We start from the raw sequence: 11,131 nt of genomic DNA, 5'->3' as shown, positions 1-11,131 counted from the left end.
GAAATAAAATATTTATGTAACAGGCAAACGGAGGCATGCAGACTCCATATCATTGGTACATACATAATTGATTAGCATGACGAGACATATCGATACATTCATATCAGTTTGTAAGAACACCTATGTATAACATTTTAGTCGAAATAGCTAGGGACACCAAGCCCAAGTTCCCATATAATGCCTTAATTTTACATCTAGTTAGTGCTTATGTGTCCTCATGTTAAGTTTCATCATGATAGGATAGGAAGTTATAGCCAAAAGTGTACTCTCGGCCCATGCTCTGCCCGCAGCTCCTGTTGTTGTTGTTTTGGCTCAACTCTGTACTCACACATACACGATAACATACAAGTAGTCACATTTAGACACAATATTGTTGCAAATGCATTCTATTGGAATTGTGCGAATCTACAAGTATGTACGTGTTATATGTTTATACCCTGCAACCAAAGGGAAAAGGGTGTACTAGCTTAGTGTGTTGAAAGTATACAAATTAATTTGAATATTTGAAAAATTTGGATTGTGCAAAGTGTCTGTGTGAACGCCTTGATGTCGGAGGCGGTTGATCCCACATTCACCCAACTGGATAACAATATTTAATATCCCGGCAATACGAGCTTATTTTATACTGTTCTCTAGGAACCACCGAGTTGCAAACTTCTTTGCTATGTATTGTAAGCTGGAACATTTATATACTATACACAATTATATACTATACACATTTATATACTATACATCGAGATATTTTAAAATATTTTCTTCTTTTGTATTCAATATTCAATTTTCAAACAAGTGAAAAAGCTTAAGTCTGGTGCGACGACTTGGGAAATACTCCGTTCCTTTGTCTATGCGTGTCTGTGTGTGAGCTTGTGCGCAGTATAGAGTTCAGTCGAAACAGCAATACTAACATCAGCTGCGGACAGAGCTTGAGCAGAGAAAAGCCTTACGGCTATAACTTTCCTTTGAATTGACCTATCATGATGAAACTTAACAAGATTAAAAGCACTAACAGGATGTAATTACCAAATTCGATTTCAAAGTTTCAAGAATTAAGGGAGTTATGGAAATTCACTAATATCGGGGGTTTGGGGGAAGACGGAAAATTTTGAAGTACGGACACGTGTACTTGCGGACTAATAAATGGCATCTTGGGCTAAAATGTAGTGTCTCTAGCTCCAAAATAAAAAATTTTGTGTTTTAGGTCTTATAGTCTCGTTTTCTCGTCTTGTCATGCTGATTAGGAACATCCATATGTATTTTGTGGGGTCTGCCACGCCTCCTTCTGTTTGTTACATTTTTCACCTCCCGAAAACCGAATATACCCTTGTACATTGTACAGAGTATAATAAACTTGCACAGCGTACACATATTGGACAACTGTGTGGAAAATGTTGTGTCTCTAGGTCTTATAACAGTCCTTGAGATCTAGTAGTTCTTACGAACGGAGAGACAGGGCTAAATCGACTCGTCTTGTCATGGTAATCATACTATACTTTGTGTTGTCTGCCACGGCTCCTTCTGTCTGCCTAATATACCATTGCACAGTTCAGGTTCAGAGTACATAAGCCTATTACGCAGCTTAATTTGTACTTCTTAGAGTATACAAATCAAGTTTAGAGGTAACCTATACGTCAAAAAAGAGCCTTAATATTAGCTTTCTAGCTCTTACCATGTGGGTTGGGCGTTGATTGGACACAACTTTTCGAGTTAAAATTTCTCCAAGGGAGAACCCCAGCCCCAACGAAAACCGACCTTGCAGTCTATTTTGTGTTATTTCTTAGAGTGTACCAAGAGTACACCAAATCACCAATCACCAATCAGTCAGTAAATAATTTTATTTAAAAAATCAACAATATGCAATTACATATACATACATACTTGTACATATGTATATACAACACGAAATTAGCGTAAACTGCATCGAACCCAAATGGGAAACATTTAAACAGATGACACACATTCGATACCAAATGTGGTTAAAGACGTTAATATATAAAGGAAGACTAATATGAACTAGTAGATAATGAATATCTCATGCCGGAGCTGCAATAATTAATTAGCCAAAGAAAGGAGTGACCCAACTTATAGTCAATTGTGGTCATCGATTTCCACGGAGATGGTTAAAACGGGGAGATTGTAATGAACTCTGCATTATACTGAGAATACAAATCCCGAATACGGTTGTGCGAAGGGAAGTCAGCTGTGCATCTAGACAGGAGTATTGGTAAATAAATAGTTCATGGTTGGTCTATAACATATGGAAAGCTTAAGATGACTTAAGATGTCTATGAGTCTACATAGCCAAAATCACCTTTGGACTGCGTAAGAAAATGTCCAGCGCCTGTTATCGAAATCCTCGCTTCTATAGTTTCACAGTTTTTGATGTGTATATGGACGGACAGGAGGACACACATCTACAATTATTCGTGGCTATATGGGACTCACTACGCCTTTTATGCCTGTTATGTAACCTCGGGCTTCTTGGGATATCCTTAAAACCTTTTGAGATTATAAGGAAATGCTTGATTTGTTTCTGAGTTAACTTTCATATGAACATTGTATACACATACTTGTAAAGTATGTACTTATAAGTACATACAAGAATGTATGTATATGCATACTACAATGGCGCACATGGCACACTACCTAGAGCATAGCACATAGAAAATAAAATGGTTGAACGCATCAGAGCCCCATAAACGACGAGTGGCGCGTTGGCAACTAATCTTTCTGGTATTGCTTTTGGGAAAAACCGGAAGCAGTCGCCTGCCGCGGTCGTCTCACTTGCTACAGTCGCCGCTGTCTCAGTTTCAAAGTCAAAAGCCAATAGCACCGAAAGAAAAAGAGCAGTGTACCCCTCCCCGACCTCAAGTGGTGATCGACCAAGTAGTGACACTCAAAATAGATTGTCATCTAGTGGGCAAGTGATCGGCACGGCATGCAATATGATGGGACGACCACATCCCAGCATTCTCTGCCAATAAACATTCGATGGTGGCGATGTCTAGGTACGAGCAAATATACATACACATACAAGTATGTATGTATGTGTACCTAACCTATATACATTTATTTATATATGTATATGTACATACATATGTAAATTATAACACATATACTTGTACGATTTGTTCACAATTTGAACTCACTTAGAATGCCACATTTATCTAAATGCAACAGCAACAATTTTCAAATTTCTATTTGGATGCCGTTCGAGATGTGGCTAGCAGACGCGGCTGCCGCAGACGCTTTGAGATTCTTACTAGCTCCGATGCGTTAGGCGCGCGCCCAGCTGTTTTGGCTTGTCGCCTTCCATCCAAGCAGCTAGCCAGCCCATTTTGAATAAATGCTCCTAATTAAACAAATTTGAGTACAATAATGTTTGCATGTTTAGCTGACAGCCGCAAGTGCATGGCAACTTAACGATTTCTTTGTATACCACTATTTTGCAATTATACATACATACATATGTATGTACATATGTACGTATGTATGTATGTACGTGTATGGCACGCCAACGTCAACAGGTACCATGAAGGTGCACGTCCCTCGTAGTGTTGAGGGAAATTGTGATTTTTCTGCCGCGGTGGCAACAGCAATGGCTGCGACTTTTAAATCACAAGACGACTGCGATTGTGAACTGCATACACGTTCATATGCACATATGTTTGTACATATGTACATACGAGTACATACTTACATACTAGTTCCCGTTGTCGTTATCTCACTTGCTGATATGGTACTGTTGAAACAGCAACAAATACCTACCGAATACCATGTTTGGTTATTCTTCCTCTTATTCTTTTCAGCTGTAAACACACAATTAGTCATTCATACATACATACACACATATGTATATACTTGTACATTCGCTCTTAGCTACAAGTATGTACAGCTGCATATGACCTTCTCACCCCTTGGTTACAGGGTATACACACTGTATTACGCGACATCCCGGTCGGCTTTAGCTGTATGATCCGGGTTTCCGGATCCGCAGTTTGCTTTATTTTTTTATTTTTTTGATTTTTCTCGATTTTCCATTCGTATCATCGCCTATATCTCGGAGACTGTAAGACCTAGGAACACCAAAGATGCCTTATGTGAATACGCAGAAAATGTGTATTTTGGAATTCCCCCCCCCCCCCTCTCACGCGAAAATCGTAACTCCCGTAATTCTTGGAATTTTGAATTCAAATTTTGTAAATACCCCCAGTTAGTGATATTGTGTCCGTATGCCAAGTTTCACTATGATAGACCGATTTAAGAAGTTATAGCCATAAATATATGTATGTATTTGCTGCCCAGGCGCTGCCCGCAGCTGTTGTTGATGCTGATGCTTTGGTTGACTGCTAACATGTTTACACAGACACGAATAGATGCGCATAGGCATACATACACTCACACAGATGTAATTGCTATGTAAATGTGCAATTACGTGAGTTCAAATGCCGAGAGAGGTAAAATCGATCCAAATTTTTTTTTTAATTTTCTGAATTTTTTTAATTTCTATAATTATTGTAAACATAAGTACAGAGTATTTCAAAGTCGAGACACCCGACTTTAGCTTTTTTACTTGTTATGTCTAGTTTATAAAGCATCAATGTATTTTTAACGCCCTCGACTATGCATGTTAGATTTCTAATTTCTGATGATACGAGATTTAGAAATGTGGAGACGAATACACGACGCCGGACGGAATAATATTTGATAACCACATCTACGAGAATTTGTTTCGCTAATAACTTTTCCTAAAATTGACCGATTTGAATACAATTTTAAACAGCATTTGAAATGTGGACGCTATTGACAATTGATATTCTGTAGCGGGGGAAGGGGGGGAAAATTCAAAAAAATAAACTCGTCCTTTTTCGGACCTAGGAGAATCTGGGTACCAACTTTGGTTACTCTAGCTTTTATAGTTTCTGAGATCCTTGCGTTCATCCAGACGGACGGACGGACGGACTTGTCTAGATTGATTTCTCTCGTCATGCTGATCCAGAATATTTATACTTTATGGGGTCGGAGATGCTTCCTTCTGCATGTTACATACTTTGCACAAACCTAATATACCCTTTATACCCTACATATGTATATATATATGTATGCATATATATGAACATATGTATATCTAGAAGTTTTGTAACGCTGATGTCCGTTAACTCGATTGGTAAGGGACTGACTTTTGATTCTCCGATACCGCTGCATTAATGAGTTTTGAGCTTTACTCGCCCTGCAGTTCCTCCGTCAAAATGTTTGCTGCATTTGTGGGCTTCTTTGTTGTTGCATGAGCGCGCAAATCACCAAGCTTGGCTGTGATAGTGATCTTGCAATAGCTGCAGTAAGCCCTATGCTTGTCCGTGTCTTCTTTGCGATTCCAAACCTGGAATTTTTCGCTTTTTACCTAAGCATCTCGTCACTTTCGCTTGGTGGGGTGGGGCATTGGCAATTATCGATAAAAATAATGACGAAACTGCCAGTTTTCATAGTTTTTATGTAACCGGGGCAACATAAAAAGAAGCGGGGAAAAAGCCAAACCCATTTCTAAAAAATCAGAATCCCGTTTGCCGCAATTCCCAAATTTTACTCACAATTGGCCTTCCAAAACAGCCAGATTTGACGGGAAAAAAGCGAAATTGGCAGCCTTGTTAAAGGACAACAGTAGAAGCTTATCAACTTACATGCCCGGTGCTTGTATTCCAGTCGTAGCAAACGGCAGATCATCATCATGACGAGATACCGTTGTGCCTTCACACTTGGTGGATATGTTGCACAGGCTGGAAGAGATGACCATAGGTCTCAAACTATTTGGTAACGCATATCTACAATGGATAATACTTGTATATCTTGCAACTTGTTGATTATTGGTCACTCGGCTTGGTAGCTCAGTATATAGAGAAGAGCTGATATGTATTTACAAGTGACTAAAGGGGCAGTCGCGTTCTACATTCTTTTTGCGCAACACTAATACACATTTTATTCATACATACACACATACAAGTATGTATGTAAGTTCAAGGCATGCATGTGTGTAAGTATATAGCTACGAATAATTGTATACATAATTAGGTATACTTATATAGTGCGCATTGACATTAGCTATCGCCAAGACCAATTAATGAATGAAAATGGATGTACACAAGTATATATAAATATATAGTACATATTTACATAGATATGTACAAGTATGTACGACTATATATTGCCATTTCCTGTTGCATTTTTGTAATTTCTGAGCAGAATCTTGACAAATTGGTCTGAGTCAGCATTACTGCAACGAATCCCACTCGTGCAATGATTGTCCTTGAGGTTGGTACAACTTTTGCAGTCTATTTGCTGCGTAAGTTTCTCCGAGCTCTCACTATATGTACAAGTATGTATCTTATATCTGATACTTGTATAAGTGTGAAGAGCTAGTCGCCCATAGGGGGAGCTAGTCTAGAAAAAAAATGAAGTTGACAAAAAACAAGATCGGAATGCTAGAGGAAAGTGAGCTAAACTCTTAAATACCCTGTACCCACTCCCACAAAGAAGAAAAGAATTTAAAGAAATATATTCTAAAAATTAAATTGGTGTCTTTAGCTCGTATAGTCTCGAAGAATTAGGCGTTTATTCCGACTATCAGACACACAGACATGTCTCATTTTCATCGCCTGCAGGATGATCTGAACTGCATGCAATCTTGGTGCTTAGCTAACCACTTGTTCTAGCTTGCAGGACTGGCATTTTCCCCCACCGTGTTGGTGTTCCAACTTCCTCTTTCCCTGTTTCTCTTTATCTCTGTGCCACTTACTTTTTCTCTTTTCTTCTTTCTCTTTCTACTCCTTACTTTTTATAGCCTGTACCCAAAGGGTAAAAGGCTATACTAGTTTTCTGCGAATGTATGTAACAGGCAGACTATAAGACCTAGGAACACCAAATTTTAGTCCCAGATGCCTTATGTGAATACGCAGAAAATGTGTATTTTGGAATTTCCCTCCCTGCTGTTGAAATTGTACATACACACCTATGTCTGCATGCATGTGTATTTAGTTAAATTATCAAATTAAATTTTTTTTTAAATTTATTTATTTTTTTATTTTTTATTGTGGGGTGGTACAGGGTACTTAAGAGTTGAGCCAGCTCAACATTAGCATTCCTTTCTTGTTATAATTAGTTCTTAAGTTCTCCTCTACTTACTTTTTGCTTAGTTTGTTAGGTCTATAATGTCTCTGACCACATATGGCTGTGAATCGAGGCATAGCTGGTCAACTGGTAAATAAAATTGTGTGTCGGAGGCATCAATAGACGATATTGTACAGCTTTTTATACCCTGTACCCGTAGGGTAAAAAAGGGATATTAGGTTTGTGCAAAGTATGTAACATGCAGAAGGAAGCATCTCCGACCCCATAAAGTATATATATTCTGAATCAGCATGACGAGAGAAATCGATCTAGACATGTCCGTCCGTCCGTCCGTCTGGATGAACGCAAGGATCTCAGAAACTATAAAAGCTAGAATAACCAAAGTTGGCATCCAGATTCTCCAAGGTCCGAGAAAGGACGAGTTTATTTTATTTTTTGGAATTTCCTCCCCTTCCCCCGCTACAGAATTTCGTCAATAGCGTCCACATTTCAAATGCTACCTAAATCAAACTTTGCACACATAATTTATATAAAATTGTCTACTGTTGTTTGATTCAATTCAGTCAATTCTAAGAAAAGTTATTAGCAAAACAAATTCTCTCCAGTACAACCCCTCCAAACTGCTGCAACAAGTTCGCTCTTCTTCTTCCTCTTTTTGCTGCTGCTATGGGCGCATATAACTCAGTGACGGAAGTTTACCTGGGTACAGGGTATTACACTGTCGGGCTTGCTCGACTGTAGCGTTCTCTCTTGTTCTTTCTAGGCTTACTTATCTTTTAAGTTTAGATTATAATCTTATATTAAGTCATATCATCATTTTAACTTTTTTATTTTAATATGTATAAAATGTTAAAATATATTTTAATAATTATAATGGAATGTATCGACAGAACTTTTGTTGAATTAATAAATTAAATAAATATCCATTCGAAAGAGCAAACATTATTTATGGAAGTCGAGTTGACTCATGTGGGTGCCATGACTAGCTTTGCAGTAGCGGATCCTGTTAACCCAGTTGGGCACGACCTTGGTGACAGTTTCTGATTCTATCCCTCGAATGGATTGCTAAATATTCAATTAGCAGCCTGAATCGTTAATGGATTGTTTGTATGACATCGGTCCTTCACGGCACCCCAAAAAAAGTCAAGCGGAGTTAAATCGCTGCTTCGCAGCCTATTCACATCGCCGATACGGCTTATAACACGTTTACCCCGATTCGGCAGTTTTGCTTGTTAACGTAGACGCTTCGTCAAAATAAGATGTTTCGAGCAGATTCTGCGATTTTTCCCAATGTGGTTCCAGCTTTAAGCTGTTCATTTCGTTCCGTGAGGACAGAGTATTCACTGTCAAAACACCATATGATTCAAAAAACCACTATACGGACCACCTTCTACATATATATACAAGTATATACATAACGTATGTATGCAGGAACATATGTATTGATATTCTGTGGTCATTTTTGAGCTCATACGATTGGCACGCATGTCACCCCCAGAACATGGCCCTGACCATGGCCATGTGTGTATTGGTGGCGAGTCTCTGCCTTTGACTTTGATTTCTTTCGGCCTTCTCTTGCTAGAAGAGTGGCTGGCGACGCAATTAGAATAATACGCAGAATCGCGAATGTTTAAATGACAACGCATTTTTTGCAGTGCAGTTGGAGGTAGCTGTAATTTAGGGAAACGCTCTCCACTTGATGAGCGAATGAGCGAATGAGCGAAGGCATTATTTGTTTACACAAACCAACCTTCCTTCGAAACTTCCACATGCTTCGATTGTTGCAAGTTCAAAAATTCATTTATACTTGTACTACTACGTCAGACAAAATAATTGGATTACAAAAATTCCACACGACTGAGTAAGGGGCAAGGGGCAAATACTGGGGCAATTACTGTAGGAAATGCGTAAAAATAAACATCAATATACTTACTTATACAAGTATGTACATACTACATTCGAGATTTCGACTAAAGATGACGGTCAGATCTGTTAGTCCTTTAACTAGCGTTTGACAAACTCAAATTCATAATTTTGGAAAACCCATAATTTCAATTGGTCAGACCGTGGCAAATAAATTCCCTTGCCCAAATTCGCACAAATAAAGTCAAATAAAAATCTCGTATTGCCTGTTGATAGGGAGCGTCTATATACCGAGTTTTGTCAATGTGAGCTCAGCAGTTTTCGAAATCTAGGCGTTCATCCAGACAGACGGACATGGCTATATCGATTCGTCTCGTCACGGTGATTAAAAATATACAAACCTTAAGGAATCGGAATGCTTCTTTCCGTATATATCCATTACATAAAAAGAATGGAATCCTGAAGGAATACATCTGTACGTACTCGTGCGAGTATGTCGTTACCCTATATTTTCTCTTATGGATTTGTTTTTGTTGCAGTCGGCTCGTACTTAACACGATGATAAATTAATAAATGATAATAATTAAACGCGCATATCCGGTAAGCATTTGCACGTAAATTGTCAGATTTGATGGAAACGATTTTGAAGAATTTGCAAAGCACAGATCCCTTCATATAGCCATGAGCCGGCCATTCTCGAAATAGAAAAAAGGCAGATGAATGTATAAGTAGTATGTCTGTATATAGCTATGTAGACGTATATAAATATTTACTTAAACTTTGAAGCGAAATGACGTCGACGACCGACGCAAGAATTTTGGAATTCGGCACGGTTGAAGGACGCCTACTTGTTAGCATCATTATACGTAATGATTGGTGTACCCTACCCCCGTCGTGTAGTAAGGGATTAATGGTAGCTTTGTCCCCCACAATTCTTGATTAGCATGGACGATCTGAACGAACGCATGGATCTCAGAAACGGCTGAGGCCACACTGACCAAACTTTGTATGTACACTATCCAAGTCACTTAGAAACACAGACTTACTTGTATATATTATATACCTATTATTATATACTTATACAATACTTGTATATTATTATATATTTCCTCCTACCATGCTTTAGAATTTCGTCACTATGTTCAGTAAATAGGCTTATATTTAAACACCTGATAACCGTAATCCCAAGCTTCAGCAGCAGTTTCTGCATTTTTTGGTTCTGCTATAAGCGCGTATAACAACGTACTTTTGAATCCATGTATGTATCTATTTATATTTATATATCACAGCGGATACGGGGTATTTCACTGTCGGATTGGCTTGACTGTAATATTCTCCTGTGTTTCGTTTGTCTTTATTGTTTTTGTGGCTACTCGTATACTCAGATGTATACACGTATGTATGAATGTTTACACAAGAAATGAAATTGTGGACTGCATACTTGGGTGGGTGGATGGACGGTTTGGTGGTTCGTGATACTTATTTTCTATCTGACTTTGAGATTTTCATGAATCAGAGTACATTTTTGTGCACACACATCCTCATTCATATTTCATTTTGCTCTGTGTTCCCCTACTCTGTTGTCTTCGTGGACAGTACATTCTGTCTTTACATACACACTGCGCGTCATCAGGTTAGCACACCCCTGCTTTTAATAGTTTCCCCTCAATTCTATTAAAACTAAAAAAGATAAAATTCTAAAAATTCCGGCGATTATAAACAAATTAATGTTTAACTAAATTAGACAAAAGATAAATGTTCCTCCATTTTTCAATATTAACAAAAATTTTTTTGCTAATCCACCAAAAATCAAGAAAATAAATGGTCATCAGGTTAACACATAGCACTTTTTTTTTTAATTTTTAAACCTTTTCAGGTAGGAACTTATTTTGAAACTTATATAGTAACTAATTTAAGCATTTCTTTATAATTTGAATAATTAGTCGATCCTCCCTAGTTGAGAATTATCTCATAGATCCAATACTATAATAAAGGAATGGCTGACCAAGTACTTTTAATGCCTTCAGTCAATTCCTCTTTGTTAGAATACTGTGTGCCAGATTCGTTAACTTTGCGAGCCAGCTATCCCTACACGTGACCCATTTTTTTGATGTTCGGTGAGAAAGGCGGCCACTTCAAGAAGTTGTCG

The sequence above is a fragment of the Scaptodrosophila lebanonensis genome, unplaced genomic scaffold, assembly GCF_003285725.1.
Source record: "Scaptodrosophila lebanonensis strain 11010-0011.00,11010-0021.00 unplaced genomic scaffold, SlebRS2 tig00000136-arrow-arrow-pilon, whole genome shotgun sequence".
NCBI classification, from domain to species: Eukaryota; Metazoa; Arthropoda; class Insecta; order Diptera; family Drosophilidae; genus Scaptodrosophila; species Scaptodrosophila lebanonensis.
Note: the sequence above shows the minus strand (reverse complement) of the source record.